Genomic DNA, 23,351 nt, shown 5'->3' with positions numbered 1-23,351 from the left:
GTGCAAGTAAATGCTCCAATCTTTATATTTTAATCATCTGAAAATGGATTCTCGTTATATGAGTTTAATTGCTGCATGCCAACTGCTACCTTTAAAAAAAAGATAACTGGAACAATTTTATTCTGCATTATTCTTGAAGCTGTATTTCAGTTTTAAAAAAGATCAGTCCTGGTATGAAAAAGTGTTAGGATGGGCTCCTTAAACCTGAGATTCCGAAAAATAATTTACTTAAATATCTATATTTATGTTTGCCTGAAAAACTTATAGCAGCTGTCATATTTACAAAAATGCCCCTACCCCAAATCACCCTAGGTTATAAAAAATCACGTCTTCCATTTTCTCCTGAAAATATTTTTCAACATCAAAGATGTCCATTCCCACACCCCAACCACCAAATGTAAGGGAGAAATGAAAATGAAGGAAGTCATGTGACCATAAGCCTGACACATTTAAAATCAGATCACACTAAGTGCAAGTAATCACCACATTTCATTTGTCTTGTTTACCTAGCAGGTGAAGGTTTGTTTGTTAAATTTCTATGCCACCGTTCTCCTGAAACTCAGGGCGCCTTGCAACAAAACAAATACAAAATATGCAAGAAATCTAACATTTAAAATACTAAAAAAATGAAATCTAACATCACGTTAAAAATCTGACAAGAATCATATTCTAAAACCCCAATTCATTTTAAAAGCAATCATGCACGTTTCATACTAGCAGTGATTTTCACTGGAACTCTTCTCAGTGTTACAGCTCCACATTTATGACTGCATTGTTGGGCTACACTTTCCTTGAATTTTTCTGAGCCGTATGATTCTTTCTATAACAAATGCAAAGATTGATTTCCATCATCAAAAGCCTAACTTTGATCTTTCTTTTCTCACCCTTTTGTAATTTATTTAGCCCTTTTGAGAAGACCAGAATATCTTTGTTTCTATTGCTCACATTGTTTCTAAAAGCTAAAAACCTAGTTCATTACATCCTAGAATTAAAAAAGGAAATAGTTCTTGTAAATTTTTATGAGGTGGCTGCTTTGCATACTTAGTACAAATGGCAAAAAAATTGCCAGATATTCTTCAAAATCAAATCAATCATGTACATATTTACTGTTGGTTGTTTAGCCACTTTTCATGTGCTTGTTGCCTTGATGCACAATTTAGACATACAGACATTCCAGAACTTTACTCTGAGAATGTTTTCCTATATGTTGTTTCCTAATATAGAAGGTCTTACTGCTGATAGTCATATCAAAACATGATGCCTTTTAAGGAGATTTACAAGGCACTATGAGAATTCACAAATTCTTAATTTGGTCAGAGTCAGTTTGGTATCAGGGTACAAATTAGGAGCTTGTGAGTTCTAGTCCTTCCATTCTTTTGTCTCTCTTTCTCTTTCTCTTTGTGTGTGCATGTGTGGTGTGTGTTTATGTGGTGTGTGTTTGTTTGTGTGTGTGTCTCTCTCTCTCTGTGTGTAAACCAGCTAGGTGACGCTGGACCTATCGCTTTCTCCCATCCAACAAAGAAAAAAATCACTTCTGAAAAAAAATATATTTCTAAGAAAACTGCAGGAATTAGTCCAGCACTCATTACAAATTAAAAACTGACACACACACACACAAACCAGAATTAGGTATCATGTTAAACTGTCCTGTCTATAATGAATTTACAATCTCATCATATTATAGCTTGCATTTTCTCATCCTGACTTATAAAGCCACATTTTTTTTAATCAAAGGAATGTATAACTGCAAATATTTCAACATTTTCATTTTAAAACACCAACATTTTCATTTTAAAACATCGAGGTCCTTAACCCACTCGGTTAAGGACCTCGGAGTACTAATAACAAAAGGCCTAAGTGCCAAAGCCCACTGTAACAACATCACCAAGAAGGCTTCAAGAGTTGTTAACCTAATCCTACATAGCTTCTGCTCTGGCAATCTCACACTACTTACCAGATCTTACAGAACTTTTGCCAGACCCATCCTCGAATACAGCTCATCTATTTGGAACCCATACCGCATTTCAGACATCAACACCCTCAAAAATGTCCAAAGATACTTCACCAGAAGAGCCCTTCACTCTTCCACTCAAAACAGAATACCCTACGAAACTAGACTTACAATCCTGGGTCTAGATAGCTTAGAACTACAGTATGAAGCCTTAAACATGATTTAAGTATTGCCCACAAAATCATATGCTACAACATCCTGCCTGTCAATGACTACTTCAGCTTCAACCACAACAACACAAAAGCACACAACAGATTCAAGCTTAATATTAACCTCTCCAAAGTTGACTGTAAAAAATACAACTTTGGTGAAAGCTGGGTGCTTTGAGATTTATGGATAATCATCTGCCAGTGACTCTTTGGACCATGGCTTACCATTTATACAGAAACACCACCCTGGGAAACAGCCTTCAGGAGAGCCTGGATGAGCTCATTCAGTCTCAACAGATTACGCCTCAGCTCGCTCTCCAAGTCCTCCTACAGTTTGACAAAGCTATCAATGCTGCGTTAGCTCAGCGGGTCAGAAACAGAGTCAATTTCAGGGGCTCTCTAAACACGTACAGGTTTTGCGACAATGTTTGGACCTTCGTACTAAACGACGTGGAGTTCTGAGAGGTCACCGAAGTGGTGAAAGTGGATAAAGTCAAAATCGTGGCCTGCGATGGAAAAAACACAGGTTCCAAAACTGCAGAGTGAAGTGGGATCGGGGCCTCTGGGCCCACACAGACTGGATGGGCAGGGGAGCAGCCTGGACCGAGAAAGACTCTGTCGGGAGTTGTTTTAATAATGCTGTGGGAAGGCCTTGTGGAACTCTCTTAGCTAGGTCCCATAAGGCACCGCTGGGCATTGGCTCGGTGACAAAGATAAGCAAACTCTTGCCTTTTTTAAACAAAACAAAACAAACAAACCAGAGGATCAAAAATAAGGATGAAATATACACAGCTACTTTTGGTCTCATCAAGGTCACCAATAAATATTTTATTTAAAACTTTTTTAAAAAAAACTTTAGTAATCGAGTTGTCGAAGTGTGGAACTCATTACCGGACTCCGTAGTGTACTCCCCTAACCCACAACACTTTACCCTTAGACTATCCACGGTTGACCTCTCCAGATTCCTAAGAGGTCAGTAAGAGGCGAGTACAAGTGCACTATCATGCCTTCTCTCCCCTGTCCTGTTGTCTCTCCTATACCTCCTATATCTTCTCTTTTATCCCTATATCTTTTTTTTCTATTCTCTCATTGATATATTTTATTCCTATATTTTCTCTTGTATTCTTTCTTTGATATATTTTACTTTGAGTGTATCCTCTATAACCTTCATTATGTATTATTGTGTATTGGACAAAATAAATAAATAAATAAAAATAAATAAAATCCTCATAGGCCACTATGATGGAATCAGCTTTATCACCAGCACAAAACAGTACCAAGCACCAAGACAAATTCCTTGTGTTTCCAATCACACTTGGCCAATAAAATTCTATTCTATTCTATAACAGGATAAAAGAGAAATGGTTGTTTTCTCTTTAAATAGGAAAGAATGCTGCATGGGTGTGAATTGCTTTCTAAATTCCTTTTTCCCCTCCAGAGAAAGCAAAGAAAAGAGAGAAGTATAATTTTATTTCTTGGATTTAATAGGGCGTCTTCATATAATTTAATGTAAACAATGTCCTTATTTTATAAGAAAGCAAAATATAAATAAACATAATTGTTCATAGCAATGGCAATTGAAAAGTAAACTAACTCTCCCCTGCCTGCCAAAAAATTAAAGCCACATCCTATGTAAATTATCAAAGAGACACTTGCGGAATATATGAATAAATATATAGTTTTATTTTGCTGCTTATATTTTAATTGCAAGTATGTCTATTGGTTGCTACATTGTTCAACAGCAAAAGTAACATACACATTCATACACCCTCCCGACCAAAATGATGGGAAAGAAATAAAAGCACACTTGTACAAACTATTGGGTTTGTAACAAAGTCTCTAGTTTTTCACAAATAAGTGTCAATATTACATTCCAAGGAATGTAACACACACACACACACACACACACACACAAAACCCTTTGTTGTATTGTCTAAAGAAAAGCAGCCTTAGCAGCTTGTGATCTAGAAATGAAGAAGTTAGAAGCTGTGATCAGCTTATTTCTACTGATTATTGCTCAATAAAACTATGTTTTTATATAAGTATCTCTGAAGAAAACCAGCAATCCAAATTTCTACTGCATCTTTTTATGAAAGCACTTTCTGTGTTTTCCAGTTAAATAAATGTTAGAGTTTAATTACATTCATTTCTAAGTATTTAGCTTTTAAATGCTCTGTCCAGTCCAACAGTCAAATAATCAAAATAATAAAATTGTCAGAATAAGAGAATATATGAATGCAATTATCAAGTTACTTTTTCCAAAGCAGTCACCCTCATAATTATTACAGCCATTTTGTGTAATTTCCACCTAGGCCAGTTATTAGCAAGAAAGCAAAAGTCTCTTTATTGCTGTTTGCTACTAATGCATCCAGTCCCTTTTGCTATTCTGCATTTGAAACTTTAGGCATCTAATATCTATAATTTTGTGAGTGTTTCTCTTAAGTGACTTGATTAATTTATATTTTTGGTGCCCACTTGTAAATGTTTCTGAAGCACATGAATGGTTTTTGCTTTGTGACTTTTCACAAAGTAAAGAGAAGCAGGAATTTCTATATATGTCAAGTAATTCAGTTTTACCTCTTACGGCAACCACAAAGCATGAATAAACATTGGGAGTAGCATCAAACAAGACCCTTAGGCATTCCCCTGGGCCTAACCAATATTTAGTTAATTTACTTACTTAACAATTTGCTTAATTGTTACCAGTTCTTAGTCTGTCATTCAAAAGACATTATGTCTATTTTGTCTTTTACTGGACACTTTTTTGTCATTTATTTAACACTACAGAAGATAGGAGGAGGATATTCATGGAGTTAAGAAGCAAAGATCTTCAGTCCCTGACATTCCAGTAAATTCCACTATTGCACAATACAAGCTTTCTCTAATTCTTTGTTGATTAACTTTTATTATCTTTAGGGCAGGAGAGGAAAGAAAGAGAAAATTGTCTCTTCTTTTTTCCAAGAGCCACTTTAAGGAACTATCTTATAAAGATACGCTCTGCTTGCTAGAGGTTGCATTTTGGATTTAATAAAACAGGTACTATTTGTCATCAATCAGAGTTGCTTTTTTCTAAGAATAATATAATTCTTGGCAGTGGCTACTAAACTGCTGGCTACTCAAAGCTTATTTCCCTCAGTGTTTTTTTTTTCAGATTTGTGCAAATTAGGCCTTTTTACTTTACATTAGTAACCTTCCATACATCGTTTGGGTAACAATGGCCCATAATGTCCTATACACCAAATAATTAAAAAAAATAGAGGAAACTATTTACAATAAGCTACATCAGTCAAGCAAGTGAAACAAATCACATTATCACAACATCCCAAACTATAAGGATTCTTTCAGATATTACAAAAAAACCCACATGGATATAAAATCAATATTAATGGATGCTACACTCAATGCTGGAACGTATGCTCTGCAGTTCCAGAAAGTCCTAAATTAATGCCCTGGAATTTCCAGTTAAAGAATTAATAAATAAGATGAAAAACTGGCCTGTACAAAAGCAACTTTCTGAATTCTAAATCATATCTATATAATACCAGTTCTCCCACAGCATGTGAATACATGTACGACACCATTTCTAAAGCTAAATGTAAAATGTAAATTCACTACATTAATTATCATTTACATCATAATTCTAATTTAAAATCATGAAACACATTTTAATAAGGTACATAATAACTACAATATGCAAAAAGGTTTTTTATAATATAGGTATCTAAGAAAAGCTGCCACATGTCACCAAAAGTAGGTCAGACCAAAGGTTATTTATTCTGTCAGTCTTATAAGGAAGTTTTATATGGTATTTAAACAAAAAAATGGTGGACCTATCTGTGTGATAAGAGAGAGAAAGAAAGATGATAGATGGTTAGATGGTTAGATGGATAGATAGATAGATAGATAGATAGATAGATAGATAGATAGATAGATAGATAGATAGATAGATAGAGATAGATAGATAGATAGATAGATAGATAGATAGATAGATAGATAGATAGATAGATAGAGGATGGATGGATGGATGGATGGATGGATGGATGGATGGAAGCATGAATGATAGGCAACAGAGAAAGGTCAGGACCTGGCAGTCTCCTGAAAATATCACAGAGGACCCATCACATTATCTCACTCATGTTTCCTGGCAACTACTATTCAGGAATATTCATGTTACCTAGAAGTAACACATACTTTTAACCTCCGTATATGTGGTAGTTCTTTTTTATGGCTATGTTTGCATCTCATCATTACAATTTCCTTATTTTAACTACAGATATATGCAGGGGTGAGCTACTACCCAGACAGGGGGACACACACAGTGGGGTACCAAAAATGGAGCTCCACCCCAGAGCACCCAATTTGCACTGAAAGATGTTGAAAGAAAATGCATAAGCCACGCCCACAGTGTGGTAGTAAAAATTTGGGTAGCCCTTCACTGGGTATATGCCATATGAAGACCATGCAAATCAAATCAAACAGACTTTAGAAAAAAAAATCCCTAAACAGTAATTGATTTTTACTTCTTGTTCATTAACACTTTTATTTTGTTCCCTGTCTTTGTTGTTCTGATTATTTCAAATCTTACAATGTCTCTATTTCTTCACTGAGATTTCCAAGATAAAAGTTAGTAGTAAGGGTAAGCAAGATCATCACTGACCCAAACTCTAAAATATCATCAAGTGGGATAATCTAATTAACAGATTATTATCACTGCACAGAGCTTAGAATTTACAAATTGACTGAAGGGGAGCATATGCAAATATCTGATCACTGAATTCTTCCATGTTGTGATACTAAAATTAAAAAGTCAAATGTGAATCCAATGTGAATAAACTGTAGCTTTTGTGATATAATTCATTTTATAAAATAAGGAAGGATTTCATGAAAACTACTGGTTTACTTCACATTTTAAAACCTACTTAATTTGTACTTCCAGCTCATTACACACTGAAGTGATAATATCCTTTGGTCCTTCAGTAATGTAGTTCTTTGATTAAAATTTTAAAAGGTCCATGCTGATGAGAATAAAATAAAAAATGTATTATATTATCTAAAGAGTTTTGATAAATGAATTTGTTAAAGTTACATATAAAATATTTGGATTGGGAGAAATGTAAAGGAAAAAGTATGAATTTACACATGGACTTAAATGCAATGCAAATTGATGTAAAAGTGGGTAGAATAAAAGTTAAGAAGGGGATATAAAAATATGGTATGAAAATAACAGGCAGATTTATCTTTTTTTTCTATAGGGCTCCTGAGCTAGGTTGTTTAAAAAAACTCCACTTCTTTGTTCAAAAGTTTTCTAGATCTTTTTAAAATATAAAAATCCTTGTTTTTATTTATTACTATTTATTACTGAATTTATATCTCACTTTTCTATTTATTCAAACATTCGAGAATGGTCACAATAAATGTAAAGAAAGAGATACAGTTCACAAAATATTAAAAATAATGATTAAAATCAAACTAAAAGATCAATCATTAAAAGAATTAACAATTAAAAGTTCATTGAAAAAGATAAGGGTTTTACTCTTATTCCATAATTAAAAAGTTTTTCCAGGGCAAGAGATGGCTTTACCCAATATAAATCTTTGAGTATTTTCCTTCAATTAGGCAGAAACATTCAAAGAAACATCATGTTATTTCTGAATTACAAGGTCAATCCAAACTAGTCAGTTTAATCAGAACGATGTTTGGAAGAACAATGTTGGAATAAACAAGAAGTAGCCGTCTTCTTTCTACACACCCCATCCACATCTGGGAAATCTGTAAATTGAAAAGAATCCCTGCAACCTATTCTAACAAAGGGAGATTGACCATTTTCTATAAAAAACAAAGAGAATTCCTTTTGGTGACTCTCTGATTGTTCCAGCCACTCTCCCTGAATACCTTAGGGAAAATGACACACAGTTTGGAAAAGCATCACCAGCTTGTTTTACAGAGATTCAATGGAGATTTACAAATAAATATTCCCTAGTGTAACTAATAATGTGGAATAATACTTCAAATGGCTGCCCAAAAGTGTTTTTTTTCAAAAGACAACTGGATTTTTTTCCCTTGAAGATATTTCACTTCTCATTAAAGAAGCATCCACAGCTTCTAGTTGTTTTTTGCAAAAATCGCATTTAGGACAACTTTAGTCTGGATGACTGAGAATCTCTATAAATACTTCAAATGGATCTTTCAGAGAGCCTCAGTCTGCTTTCAGTCTAATTCATCATGGCCATGTCTACATCCACTCTTCTAAATCTCAATTTCATTGCTCTTAATTTTCTTAGTTAACTTATCAACTAAGAGATGACAAGTTCCAATAGAAGAAAGAACATGCTTGGTAGTAATAATGTCAACTTCTTAGACCATCTGCAGTGCTACAAGTCAGCCAGGACTTCAACAGTATTTGTTTGTTTGTTTGTTTGTTTGTTTGTTTATTGGATTTGTATGCCTCCCCTCTCCGTAGACTCGGGATGGCTAACAACAGTAATAAAAACAGCATATAACAACCCAATATTAAAACAGTTTAAAAACCCTTATTATAAAACCAAACATACATACAGACATACCATGCATAAAATTGTAAAGGCCTAGGGGGAAAGAGTACCTCAGTTCCCCCATGCCTGGTGGCAGAGATGGGTTTTAAGAAGCTTACGGAAGGCAAGGATGGTGGGGGCAATTCTAATCTCTGGGGGGAGTTGGTTCCAGAGGTATTGTTCCCAACCTCTGGTTGGGAATCTATGTCAGTTAATTTTAATAGATTTTCTAACCTTGCAGAGTTTTATAGCACATACCACTTAAGATATCAGTTGACCAGCTGCATGATTTTCAACATGATCCTGAGGTATTCAGCATGGACACTGAAATTGTTCTGGTCAATAAATCTTGGGTAGCCACATACCAAATATTACTTTGGATACCTCAGTATAAAATTCAAGATGAATCTGCAGCACAGATAAAATAGTGTAAAACAGTACAATATTTTTGCAGTGTTAGAGACCTAGCACCACCAGCCTACACAGCATTGGCAGATTATCAAGTGGCCCTTCTGATCATACAGACTATGGACATACTACCTTCCAACTCTAACCTGATACATCACAGGATATCTTGGTGGGCAATGCTGGGAAAAATAGCTCCCTGTTATTTCCTTAGCCACATCTCTGTAATATATGTGTGGTTACCACTTTAATTCATGATTAAATTGAGGGAAATAGATATTTTACCAGCATCTGATCTGCCATTAAAAAACAGGAACCTTCTTTTGCTATCATCTAGACTTCTTTGATTAGATTGCAGTGTGAAAGAAAGGGAGGCAGTGACTGGCCTATTCTGCTTTCCTTTTGTTGTGGTTGGCTCTGGCCCAGCTCTTGCCCCAAGGAATGTGGAGGTGGGGAAAACATCCACATGCCACAGGCCTGTTTTGCTCCCGATAGAATCTCCCGACGAAGCCTCCTCTGATGAAGGAAGCGTGAGTGGCAGGGAAGAGGGGAGTTTGGCAGACAGCCCAGGAGGAGATCAATCATCATCATCCCTGGATTCTGAACAAGAATTTATGACAGACCCACGTATGCATAGAGTGATGCATTGGAGAGAACAACTGAAGGATTATTACAGGAGATAAGTGAGACCACTGTGGTTGGGTGGGGCTGCTGTAATTAGTGCTACAGATAAAAAGAGCAGCCTGCTGGTTTAGCCTCATGGAAGTTTATCTGATTCATAGTTTTGTCAAGACCGTGGTTTTGCTGTTTCCCTATTCAAGACTATGTGTAGACTTTCTGGACTTTGGAATTGGACTCAATTTCCCAGTTACTGGGTGAGAAATTGGATTGCATTTAACCTGTGCCTCATGTATACCAGAAAATCCCTTTGACATTTAAAAAGGGAGTTTTTACTGCTTTTCTGTTGATAAAGACTTTTGGTTTTCCTTCTATTGTGTGGTGTGAGTCTTTTTGGACTAATTACCCTGTAATTACGGGCGGTTGGGACACGCCGGCAGAACACCTTTGAAGAGTGAAACTATATAACTCTCCTTCTCAGTGAACATTTTAATCTTTGTCCTATATCCTACCTTTTCACTATCCAGATAATTTGTACCAATCCAAATAATTTACTTCATTTCTTTCCTTTCCTTCCTTTCACAAGATGGCCAATTATCTTCTGGCAACTGTTTTGGGGCCAAATGTAGCTACACAAGCTCAAGTTTATAACTCATGAACTAGAAATTTTATAGTGGGAGCTATCATATTTTTGGACATCTCAATAATGGAAGTGGCAGCTATCATATTTTTGGATATTTTCAACAATTTAATCAAGGGCATGTCATTATTCTGTAAACAGAACTTGGTTAGCTTTTCTGTGTTTTCAAATCCTATACTAAATGACTGAAGGCTTTAAAAAAGAACAGACAGGTCAATAGTAGGCCACTGTTTGTTGAAAAAGCTGCAGACTTCATAGTATGCTTCTCACGACACCAGAGTGATTCTTCTATGAGAAAAGGTTCATGAAACTCCCAAACAAATCTACCAGACTTAGAAGCCAAATTAATTTACTGATGAAATCAATACTTTCTTCCAGGCTTGGAGTGCCACTAATTTCAGGCATGCCTGCAAACTTACTAGAAATTTAAGACTGCACTCCATGACTAAAGGAGATAGGCAGCTGGGTTTTCTTCTGACTAAGCATGTGTTAGATGATGCTGTTGTACACTTTGTTTTGAAATAATGCTTATACAGTCATTTTGATTTTTTTAATACATAGACTATATATCTCTCCACCACTACCATGAAAACTCCATTAAAAATTTAGGAAGGAGTTCTTTGATAGATGATAATGGGAAATGAATTTCTTAATTGTAAGGACTCGTAGATATCCAGAAGGTAAATGACAGGCACAAACTCCTGTTGCCAGCAGGAGAGAAAGGTTTGGCAGAAAACAAAACTCCCAATGTGATCATATTCAGAATCAAGCAGTGCTTCAACAATAAACAGGAATGAATCTTTCTTTATTTAGCCATTGTGAACAAAGGAAATTAAAGTCAAGAATAATATTAAAATGGCCAGGCTTGCTGATCCTTGCAACTATGTTCTTGACAGCTGAAGTTCACAATGATTGGGCCAGATTTAAAGAGGGAGGCATATTTTCCTTCTTTCTAATGGAGTGTAGTAAGATGATCCTTAGTAACATGTTAAATAAATTATAGGAGAAAGAAGAAACAAAGCCAGTGAGTGCCTGATATTCTCTGTGTATTAGATACAGCAAGAGCCTGGTGGGATGCCATCTAGGGAACTGATACCAACAGCTTTTCACCTGAAGGCATAGGCAGACGGCCATTAAAATGTTGTCTACCAGGCCTGGAGTCAGCAGAAAAGAAAGTGGACATTAAGTTTGTTGCCCCAATTGTCAAACCCTATTCTTTCACAATAAAAAGAGACTTGTGGTTGATGGTGGCCTCACTATTTTAGCACATATCAGTTGAAAGGCAATTGATAGATTCCCCTTATTTTGTTTCCGTTCCCACCAAGCATCATTTGCTGGCAAGAAAACAACCCCCTATAAATTCCATAGCAAGGGGTGGGGAAAGGTTGGGTGAGGATGGACAGATAGTGGGAATAGTGACATCATTCAAGTTGCCCAACAGCCAGCCACGGTTGGCTGTTGTGCCTGTAACTTGTCAATCAAGCTATTTCTAAGCACTCATTAAAACTGTATCAAAAAATAGCACAGCTGAAGAGAGGAAGGGTGATGGGTGAAGTGAGCAGGAGTAAGCTCTGTCCTTGACTGGTTCTGCAAGGAAATGCAATGATGTCAACCAGTGTTCCCTCTAATTTTTTTGTGGGGTGGGCGGAAAAGTATAGTGTCTGAGCGGCAGTCCCTTTGGGACTGGGCGGCACTCTTTCCCTCTCACTCTTTCCCTCTCGGCTTCTGGGCAGGTTTGAAAAACTCTGAGTTGATGATGATTTTTAAGTGAGCCATTGCTCACTGCTCAGCTTAGAGGGAACTATGATGTCAACAGATATTGCTGTGACAACAGCACTGAAAATAGCCTACAGACAGCCATAGAATTAGAGTAGAATACATTTTTTAAAAAAAGTTTGGCCATGGTAAAACTTGTTGCTTGGGGAAGCAGTAGAATAGCCATGATGCACTAAGTAGAAATTGAATCAGGGAATACATATCTGGCAGGGCCAGGGCTCTTCCCTGGTTTAAAACAGATTTTCTGGGTAGCTCTATTTAGCATTAAATACTTATATTTCAGTTCAACAAGCATTTCAGATGACCTCTATGCAAGCCAGGCATCCAATTTCTCCTGCAACCATGGCCGCAGAGAACAGTTACCAGAGGCCACAGGGAAGAAGTATATCTAAAAGAGCCCTAAACAGCGGTTCAGGAGAGCCTTTGGTAGCCTATCAGGAGAGGAGGAGAGGGACTAGAAAGGGAAAATGTGTAAGCCCATTCCATCTGAATTGCTATCAACTCTGATCAGCTGAATGGAGGGTGGGAAGGAGGGAGGAGGGGAGAGGGGGAAAGAGAGATGGCAGGAAAAAAAGGCAGGAAGTAAAAGTCTCCCATCTTTCTTTGCAGCGGCTGGATGATGGCACAGTGGGTAGAGTGCAGCACTGCAAGCTACTTCAGCTAATTGCTAGCTGTAGTTCAGCAGTTCAAATCTTACCACTGGCTCAAGGTTGACTCAGCCTTCCATCCTTCCGAGATGAGTAAAAGGAGGACCCAGATTGTTGGGGGCAATATGCTGGTCCTGTGAATTGCTTAGGGAGGGCTATAAAAGCACTATGAAGCAGTATATAAGTCTAAATGCTATTGCTGTGATCTTTGGTCATTATATCCTACTCTACATTGGTCATCATACGCTACTCTATAAATAGAACCAATATGTCCTATACCAAGGTTAACTCTTTCCTGAATTTTTGAACAACTGCTCCCACATTCCCTTTGCCTTTGGACCGACCACCTGATGTTGTTGGTGCAATTTAAAATGAAACATGTTTGGAAGGTTTCAAAATGCCTCCATTCTTGCACTGCAGTTACAGAGAAGAAGTGGCACATTGTTGTCCCTTTGCCATTGGGATAAACTGGAACTTCTGCTTACAGGGGAAAAAAATCATCATGGCAATAAGAAGAATGAAGCATAATCCGTGAGCCAGAGGAAGAACAGCTTCACAAAATTTCCTTCTTCCTCATATTCAGATGACTCAGATGATAGATTTTGTATGTATGTGTTGTGTTTCTTGTATCATTACAATTATCTTAAATAAAATATTGGGATGGGCGTTTGGCAATGCTTCTTCTACCAACTGAGAGGTGAGGATGGCAAATCTTCTTCACACATCATAGCACCATCATACAAATTACACAGTTTTGTCATTTCCACAGTAATGGTTTCTATCAGACTGCTGAAAACTATGTGTGGATTATAAACTGAGGACAGGAAACATGAAGAAGCTATCTGGTATAATCACTGGATTGTCAAAACTATGCAATCAACCTTCTAAATTCCAGTTCAGAAGCTTGATTAAGGTAAAAGATAAGAAATGAGGAATGAACAGTTGGGAAGCATTCCAGTGAAATCCAACTGTTTATTTCCTAAGAAGCTAAGGCAAGATTATGCTAACATTTACTGGTACAAGCACAGATCCCCACTCCCAATATTCTGCTGAAATGACAAAACAAAAAGTAAAACGCAAAGCTCTTTTAAAATATCCATGAGTCCAGCATCAGTCCACAAAATCTTCTAAATTCCTATAATCACAGTTGGCCCTATAGATTTGGGTTTTTTTATAAAGTATATTTGTTTGTTTTTTCAAATATAACAAAAAAGACATACACAAAAACATACACATACAACATTTGGGAAATGAAAGTTTCCCTACTTTTTTTTTTGAATGTTCGATCAGAGAATTTTACTTCTTTCACATAGTATTAATTCTTTAATTCTTTAATTCTTTTATTTGATGTGATGCTTTGCTTGAATTTTTATCTATTTCTTTGCTGCTCTCTCCTTTAACCAGTCATAAAATTTTGCTCATATTTTATAATAATCTGAATCTTCCTTTCCCTCTAATTTTTTGGATAACCTGTCCATCTCTGCACAGTCCAATATTTTTTTAATTCCTATATTTTATTCCGGTGCTTTATCCATTTTCCATTGTTGGGCATATGCTATCCTGGCAGCTGTTAATATGTGTATAACTAAGTATCTTATCTCTTTTTCAATTTTTTTATTAAAAATACCCAATAAATACAATTCTGTTTTTTTTTTCAAATTCTTCTTTTATTATTTCTTTTAACCAGTCTGTTATTTTATTCAAGAATTTTTTGCTTGTACACATGTCTACCATTGATCATAGAACATGCCTCTTTGTTTTTTGCACTTCCAGCATAAAGGGGATGTTTTTGGGAACATTTTTGAGAGTCTTTCCGGTGGTAGGTGCCACCTGTAAAACATTTTTCATTGGTTTTCCTTGAATGCGATTGATAGAAAAATGGGAAAAATTATGGACTAATAATTGGCAGATGACAAAATCGATGGCCCTATAGGTTTTTCTTTACACTTGGATTCAGGAAGCCCATTAGCACTTGCCAACTATCCAGAAAGGTAGAGATGTGAATAGGGATAAGAAATCTTGCCCTTCCCCCACCAAAAAAGAACAATTAGAAGGTTCCTTTAAAGAATTAGTATAAACCTGAAATAAAACTCTGTTCAATGCATCTAAAATGTCACCGGAAGGGACGGATGGTGTCTGCCTTTTTAAATACGCATTTTGATTTTCCAAAGATTTCGTGTAAGGGAGAGAAGGGAAGGGCAGCCATCAAAACAAGAAGACAAAACCAGATTTTCCCAAACTGTCTCCTTAGAAATTTCAGCCTTATCGCTGCCCTTAATAACATTACATCAGAGGTTAGTTCCTCCCAGTTCAGACCGGTTCACCCAAACCAGTAGCGACCACTGGTGATGTCACAACAATGCCACAGAACTAGTTCAGTCAGTGGCGGTCTGTGAGTTCTGCAATCTGTTTTTTATTTTTTATTTTTATTTTATATATATATATATATATATATATATATATATATATATATATATATATATATATATATATATATTCCATATTTACAACAGCACGAAGCTTGAAACTTCAGCCTGATGATGGTGAATGTGATTTCACCGAAACGTCGCATAGACACTCAAAATATTACACGGGGCAAAACCCGAACTCAGAACAGTCACCATCTTGTTTGTGGCTGAAAGCGTGCATGCGCCCATCACATGGGCCCACATAGAGTGGTAGGAAGCAAAATGGCAGAAAGATAAGTTAGAACTCACTCCTACTTTACATCATTTCAATTTCTGGTCCTCAGTTTCTAAGCTCTATTTTAAAAAAAACTATTGTCCCTGGTTACTGAAAGATTCTCCAATTTTGATAAATCAACAGTGAAGCCATTTCTAAAACATGAAAGATGTTTTAAAGATGCCACCATGAATTTTGCTCTTTACATGTCAATATTTCAAACAGAAAATACTTTTATCCATTCTTCCCATACTTACAAAAAAGCTATTTCTTAATTCCATAAAATAGTGCAAGAATAGAAGTATTGTTTGCATTTTCATTTGTTAGAATTAGCTAATAGAAATGATTCCCCTAACAATTGCTACTGTTTATTTTATGGATGTGCAGTCTGGCTTTGGTTTCATCCCCCAAGCAACTTGGCATTATTTGTTCATAAGTACTTTTATGGGCTTGTGATATTCCTGTACTTTTTTGCTCTGACACTACATCTTGGCACTGTGACAGTATGCTAAGAAATTTCTTCTTATACAATAATTAATTTTATTCTGATGAGTTTGAAGTATTGGCAATGTACTGTCAAAGCATAAAACTGAATTATATGGGTAAATAAGCATAAATGCATTATAGATCAATTTTAAATTTAAAAAATCATTGTTGCATTCTTTATTGTTATTTCAAATAACAGTAGACAATGTTTTTTCATTGGTCTATACCAGCATGATCCTTTGTACAAGTGAAACAATAAACAATATTTTGAGATTACATTTTTGTAAAAGATAAACTATAAGTTCCCATGCTGTGTTAAACCACAATTTGCTTAGCCATCAAGCTAAATTCATATATCATGTTAGATCTTAAAACTATCATATAAATCACAATAGCCAGATTCACATCACAATAATTTAAAATTAATTAATGTGAGATACAATAGAACCTCTGGTCACAATCATAATTTGTTCCATAACTCTGGTCGCAACCTGATTTGGTTGTGATCCAAACCTAATTTTGGAAATTTGGTGCTTACAAAAAAATAAAATAAAATGGCATGGAAGGTAAAATCAGACACACACACACAAAAAAATTATGAATTTATTGGTCTGAACTCAATTTGGTCATGGTCAGAAGTATTTGTGACCAGAGGTTCTACTGTAGCATCCTTTTCAGACATATTAAAGTCTTACAATGAAGTAACCATTGACTTAAATTATAATACTTCTAATGTCCTCTTGGTGGATTTAATAGCTTCATAGTCCCTAGCCAACAGGATCAAATACCATATGAGTAAGAATTATGGGAGCTGAAAACCAAATATATCTGAGGAGTAATGCTGAGGATGTATTATCTATTTTATCTTTGTTTGCATATTCTCGGTATGATTCAATATTTGTTGCATCAGAGCATCAAGAAATAATAAAGTCTTTTAAAATTCCATAGATATAAAGTCAAAGAACAAAGGAGCCAGTGATACATTATGAGTGGGAACTAGGCCAGGTCTACCAAATGCTTCTATGCTTCACAGTCTAGTGACGTATTTCCCCAAATCTAAGTTTCTAAGCCTTAAACGTGAGTCAAACCTCCATGTTATTTATGGGTGTGATTGAGTAGACTGACTGTTTTTTGGGATTTTAGTTGACAGTTTTTAACTATTAGATTTGTATACATATCCAGGTCCTAGATGAGGGCGGCATACAGGTCTAATGAATTGAATTGAATTGGTTGTAGTTTCACAAACAACATGTTTTCTTTACTAAATACTTTATAACAAACTTACTTGTTTAAAATATCAGCCCTTTCAGCAAGGACTATGTTCTCTCTATATAATATACTGATAATATGATTCCTGCATATTCTGATTAAAATATTCCTAAATTCTACCCAACAATATCATTTTGGAATGGGAAAGCTCTTCTAAGGGCTACACCAAACAAGCATTGTCAATAACTTCATCTTCACAACCACAAAGGTTAAAAAAACAAAAACACCCCCAACTTTCCACACCTACAATATCAGCAATTTGAATAATCCCCATTGAATTAAGTTGGATCCATTTCTTAACATACAAATACTAGTAAATAGATTAAAAGTGTGACTTCTTTTGCTATTGTGCACAGTGACAATGGGTCATTCTTATAATTTGGCAGTGATCTACCTCTTGAGCTAAGGCAGGCTCCTAAAATTTATGAGAGCTGATTCAGCATTGGAGTGAATATCCCCGTCCATGGTAAAGGTCCAGAATTCATAGCCAAAGGTTACATCCAAAGTGAAACAGCAACTTTCCTTTTCATTGTTGGTTGTAAATAGTATCTAAAATATATTACTAAATCCTTGAACAACAGACTGATACATTACCGCATTTATTAAATTTACAACATGGATTCCTCTCTGGGTATGTAATCTATTCTTTGGAATACTCCACAACAAATGCAAAGTCTATTTTTGGAAACAAACTGTAATATAAGGGATTATTGGAATATGTGGCAATATAAACTGGAAAGCAAAATAATTAATATTCCAAAATTGCATGGAGCAGTGCCATGCATTCCTTTCCATGCCATTAATAATTAGAGAAAATTCAACAAAAGTTTAAAGGTAAACCTTTGTGATGCATGAAAGGAAGTTAAAATACACAGCAAGCTCTCTGGCAAGTACTATTTACATTTCGATATCAAATTTCTTCCTGGCACATTAGTTTTCAAAGTAAAAGTGTTCAGTACTCAACCATAGCTCATGCTTATCAACAGAAGCAATCATTACAGAAATTGAATTTTCAATGTAATAGGGTGTACAATATGATATCTAGTTTATCACTGACAGTAATAAAGAGCAAATCAGGTAAAAACACATAAAAAAATAAGGTACTATACTGACTAGTCATTAGGAAGCTTAGTATGCCACTGATTACCATAACTTCTTTTAAATAAATGCTTTGCACAACTCCCTCTCCATTGCAGCTCCTTCTCAAGGTGTTGTAAAAACCAGGCAACCCTAAAGCATATTTATACAGAATAAATGGTTTCTAATACTCTAAAGAGCATTTAATCTGCATAAATGTTGCTATGTGCTTCTACATCTTAAATAAGAAACCTCTGCACTTTTAAAACTACGTGATAAAAGTTTTTTTTTCCTTTAGCAAATTAAACAAAAGTCCCCTAAAGTAATAATTAACCTGCTAAACAATTTAAGATCCAGCCACTTAGAGGAACCCAGGACCCTTCCTCATTAACTGGTGTTTAGAAACTGAGAGTTATCATGCCTTCATCTGCCAAGGCTTTGGAAAGGTAAAGAAGGCAGGACCTTTTGTTTGAAGTTTGGATTGTTTTGTACAATCTTTAGGGAGCAGAATTAGAAGAAATTAAGACATAATATAATTCTGAAGTGAACAAGGTTATCTTAAAAGCATGGAGTTGCATAATAAAAATGGGAAGAATGCAATAAAGAAAATCTACATTCAATGCTTTTCTGACAAACAATAACCAGAATGCAATTATATTTTGTTTTATGCCTTTAGATCAAATGTATTTATGTATTTATTTATTTATTTTTATTTATCTATTTATTTAATTATTTATTTAATTATTTGTTTGTTTGTTTATTTATTTATTTATATTTAATTTGACATCACTCAAACTAAGATGCAATCCATAGGGCCATGTAACCCTTGCCATCAGAACTGAGAAAGATGCCAACAAATAGGTCCCACTCTTATTCAATTTCTATATCACTCCTAAATAAGCCATCTCCACAACACAGATTTTTCATCCTTCAAAATTTGCTGGAAGACACAACTCTGTACTACTTTACGCAGATGATGCAGCAATACTTTCAAGAACACCTATTGGCCTTAAAGAAACATTGAGACCACTAACCCAATATTGCAGAGAAGACTAGATAGAATACAACTATTAACAAACCCAAACCATAGCATTTGTCAAAAAGCCAAAGAGCCATTTCTGGAAGATGGATGATCACAAAATTGAGTAGGTCTTCTATTTCCCAGTTGTTCCTCCATCTGCTAAGAAACCCCACAGAGACTACATTGTTGAAAATGCGCAGAGGAACATATCTGCCATCCTTAAATTCTTCAAGATAAGAAGTAGATGCTATATTCCTGCCGTACTCAAATGGTTGAATGCCAAGCCAGTAGCAACAGTGACCAGCTGTGGCCATTCTCCAATTCTGTGCCATTGTTCAATCCAAATATTTAACATTGGCTTTTCAAATATCAAAATATGTCTCTAACGAAAATGAAGTGTGGACTACTCAATTTTTGGCTCAAACTATCCTGTTTCTCCCTTTAATCTGATCCATTAAATATGAAGAATAACTTTCAGGCCACATGGAAATAGGCAGCGACAACTCAAATTTCATCCTTGTGTTTCTCTCTTGGCTTTCTATTCAACATGGGATATAATATGCCAACACACTCATTAAATAGCAGACACGGAGTGCCATTTGGAGCTAGTCAGACCTCAAAAATTTATTGCCAGTGAATTCAACAGGTATTTTGCCTCCCATGGCATACTTAATTAAGTTCAAACTGCCTAAACAGCAGAAGGCCTTTATTCTGATAGTGTCGAAACCTTCCTACAGTTATCATTACAGGCACCTAGAGGAAGATTTCCTACCTGGAGGGACAATGCTCCTCTGACTTGGCACATACAGATACAACAGAGCATATACTCCTCCAGTGCCTGTATTATAGAGACCTTTTTATTACTCTCATCTCAGTATTATTGCATAAATACCCAATAGCACATAGGACAGTTGAATAACTTGTTCCTGATCTTAGATATTAATTCTGCTACAACAAATAATGTTGCCAGATTCTGCAACATTACTGCAAAAAATCCATCACGTGATGATCTACAGTATATCATAAACTAATATAAACGGACAACCTGTTCACTACTCCATAGAGTGCTCTATAACCTTGATAGTCAAAGTTTGCCGTCCACTAATGTTTATGTTCTGCTACACTCATCTACTGCTCCTACATCTTCTTTTAAATTCTTTTTATACTTTTCTTTTTGATATATAATTTTGCTGCTTTTAGCTTTTTATTATTTTTGTAGCCTTTGATTTACTTTTTTATTTTTTATTTATTGCCCACTTTCTCCGTATGCTGGTCTTTGACCATAATAAATATTCAATGGATTATCTAATGTATGCTTACATATATTTTCTGAATTTCTATAAGAAGCACAATGGCAATGTAGAATGCCTGTGACTAGGGGAAAATGGAGAAAAGAACAGCAGTAATAACCACAGAATTTTGCAAGGGTTTATATTATTTTTCTCCTGTGTCAGGGTCCCAGTAAATCTGATCTATACAAATCTATATTTAACATTGTACAGGCTGAAGATCTATAGATGTTGGTATTCAAAATCAGTTTCCGGTCACAATTCAAAGTGTTGGTTATGACTTATAAAGCCATTCATGGCATTGGACCAGAATATCTCCGGGACCGCCTTCTGCCGCACAAATCCCAGCGACCAGTTAGGTCCCACAGAGTGGGCCTTCTCCGGGTCCTGTCAACTAAACAATGTTGTTTGGAGGGGCCAAGGAGAAGAGCCTTCTCTGTGGTGGCCCCGGCCCTCTGGAACCAACTCCCCCCAGAGATCAGAATTTCCCCCACCCTCCTCGCCTTTTGTAAGCTCCTTAAAACCCACCTGTGTCGTCAGGCATGGGGGAATTGAGATATACCTTCCCCCTAGGCCTATACAATTTATGCATGGTATGTTTGTGTGTATGTTTGGGTTTTAATAAGGGTTTTTAGTAATTTAAATATTAGATTTGTTATATGCTGTTTTTATTATTGTTGTTAGCCGCCCCAAGTCTATGGAGAGGGGCGGCATACTAACTCAATAACTAACTAACTAACTAACTAACTAACTAACTAACTAACTAACTAAATAAATAAATAAATAAATAAATGAATGAATGAATGAATGAATGAATGAATGAATTTAATTTCATCATAGCATTGGCCATTGCCAGTTTAGGAGGTAATAACTGCAAAGTGAGAAAAAGATTAGGGTCCCAAGATCTTCTATCTATTATCATCTTCAACATAATGACCAGTGAAGAAATGTACTTACTTTTCCTATGGTCTGGAACCACACGCTTTGCAGAAGATTTTTATGTACACACAGAGGATTTAAAAAATGGTGACATCCAGGTGGGTGGGTGGACCCTCACACAGTTGCCACTATCGGCCCTCCAAACTACTGGCAGACACACAGTGAAGGGCTACCAAAATGTTTACTACCACACTGTGGGTGTGGCTTATGCAGGGCACCCTGCATTTTCTTTCAACATCTTTCATTGCAAATTGGGTGCTCTGGGGTGGAGCTCCATTTTTGCTACCCCATTGCTTTCCCCCGTCCAGGCAGTAGCCCACCCTTGCAGACACCACTACTGATGCAGAGTCCTCTCCATTTGAGAAATTTGAGCTCAAATTATAGTGTTCTTTCAGACTCTCCCATGCATCAATAAAGGTCAAAATGAGGAAGGACAGGACTAATGAACATAGGAATTACTGAACTGGGCCGAACCGGTAGCACTTCACCGCTGATAATGATTCCTTTTTGATGATTTTATTTATTTATTTATTTATTTATTATTTGGATTTGTATGCCGCCCCTCTCCGAAGACTCGGGGCGGCTCACAACAAGTGAAAAACAATCCAATACAATCCAATTAATTAAAATATTATAAATTTAAGAAAATCCCCTATACTAACATACACACATACAGGCATACCATATATAACTTCAACGTGCCCAGGGGGAGATGTTTAGTTTCCCCATGCCTGACGGCAAAGGTGGGTTTTGAGGAGTTTACGGAAGGCAGGAAGAGTAGGGGCAGTTCTGATCTCCGGGGGGAGTTGGTTCCAGAGGGCCGGTGCCGCCACAGAGAAGGCTCTCCCCCTGGGGCCCGCCAACCGGCATTGTTTAGTTGACAGGACCCGGAGGAGGCCCACTCTGTGGGACCGAATCGGTCGCTGGGATTCGTGCGGCAGAAGGCGGTCTCGGAGATATTCTGGTCCAGTGCCATGAAGGGCTTTAAAGGCCATTGTGATCTTTGGTCCCTGGTTTTCTTTTATCACTAACTTTTCAGGAAAGACTTAATGAACTCAACATGTATAGTCTAGAGGACAGAAGGAAAAGGGGGGACATGGTCAAAACATTTAAATATGTTAAAGGGTTAAATAAGGTTCAGGAGGGAAGTGTTTTTAATAGGAAAGTGAACACAAGAACAAGGGGACACAATCTGAAGTTAGTTGGGGGAAAGATCAAAAGCAACATGAGAAAATATTATTTTACTGAAAGAGTAGTAGATCCTTGGAATAAACTTCCAGCAGACATGGTTGGTAAATCCACAGTAACTGAATTTAAACATGCCTGGGATAATCATATATCCATCCTAAGATAAAAATACAGGAAATAGTATAAGGGCAGACTAGATGGATCATGTGGACTTTTTCTGCCGCCAGTCTTCTTTGTTTCTATGTTTCTATCTTTGGAACAAACTTCCAGCAGACGTGGTTGGTAAATCCACAGTAACTGGATTTAAATATGCCTGGGATAAACATATATCCACCCTAAGATAAAATATAAAAAATAGTATAAGGGCAGACTAAATGGATTAATAGGTCTTTTTCTGCCGTCAGTCTTCTGTTTCTATGTTTTTAATTTTTCCTGATACAATTGCTTTCTCCAGGGAATTTCTATACATAACATGGCCAAACTAAGTGAAATGTAATTTGTGATTATTATTATTTTTTTGCTTCAAGTGACACACTTAGTGTTATGCAGTCCCAATACTTGCTTTTGGTTACCTTTGCTATCCAAGGTCACCTTCTCCAGCACCATAGCTCCATGTCTTGCTAT

The 23,351-nt window shown here is 36.2% G+C and overlaps 1 pseudogene; it reads left to right on the top strand.

The window, feature by feature from the left end:
- The first annotated feature begins 2,357 nt into the window (after positions 1–2,357).
- On the top strand, positions 2,358–2,706 carry LOC139165912 (transcription initiation factor IIA subunit 2 pseudogene; annotated as a pseudogene).
- Positions 2,707–23,351: the final 20,645 nt, after the last annotated feature.

Source organism: Erythrolamprus reginae, chromosome 3 (genome assembly GCF_031021105.1).
Source record: "Erythrolamprus reginae isolate rEryReg1 chromosome 3, rEryReg1.hap1, whole genome shotgun sequence".
Lineage (NCBI taxonomy): Eukaryota > Metazoa > Chordata > Lepidosauria > Squamata > Dipsadidae > Erythrolamprus > Erythrolamprus reginae.
The sequence above is the reverse complement of the archived record's forward strand: the minus strand, read 5'-3'. Positions and strand labels throughout refer to the sequence as shown.